This window comes from Verticillium alfalfae, genomic scaffold, assembly GCF_000150825.1.
Source record: "Verticillium alfalfae VaMs.102 supercont1.9 genomic scaffold, whole genome shotgun sequence".
NCBI classification, from domain to species: Eukaryota; Fungi; Ascomycota; class Sordariomycetes; order Glomerellales; family Plectosphaerellaceae; genus Verticillium; species Verticillium alfalfae.
Window position 1 is genome coordinate 1,062,408 of NW_003315030.1, and position 742 is coordinate 1,063,149.

Consider the following 742-nt stretch of genomic DNA (forward strand, 5'->3'; position numbering starts at 1 on the left):
GAACTGTTTCTTGAGCTGGTTGCCAAGTGGACCGTCCGTTCCTGGAATTAAATCGTTTCTGCCTTTTCGGTTAGCCAAAATTCTTGCCGATCTATTGCCCAACCAGCTGCAACCATTGCTGATGAAAATTTTGCTAAACCTCGCTGAGGGTGTGTTTTTTCTCGCAGAGATGGTGGAGGCGTACGACTTCATCATTGCTGTTTTTAAATTCCTGTGCGAAAACGGTAGTCTCAACGATCGTTGCTGACGGTTTTCAGGTGGCACGGCCGGCCTCGTGGTCGCGAACCGCCTCACCGAGTCCGGCAAGCATCGCGTCCTCGTCCTCGAGGCTGGACCCGACCCTAGCATTGTCGCTGCCTACAAGCCTCTCGGGGGCAATCAGCTGCTTGCCGGTATGCTTCCATGGGACAGTGGACCGATCTCTGGGTATTGACGAAGAATAAGGCTCTGCCATTGACTGGCGATTTGACACTGTGCCCCAAGAGGGCCTCGATGGCAAGATCCTCACCTACTACCGTATGTCCAACCCATCCTCTCCATCAATGCATGTGGGGGCTGACCCGTCTAGGTGGCAGAGGTCTTGGCGGCAGCAGCGCAATCAATGGCTTCTACTATGGTCGTGGTACATCGACCGTCTACGACAGATGGCAAGATCTGGCCACCCCGGCTGGAGCTGGCTGATGTATACCCTCTCTTCATCAGGGTATGTGAAGACGGCCTCATTTGCTAGGAAAGCGAAACG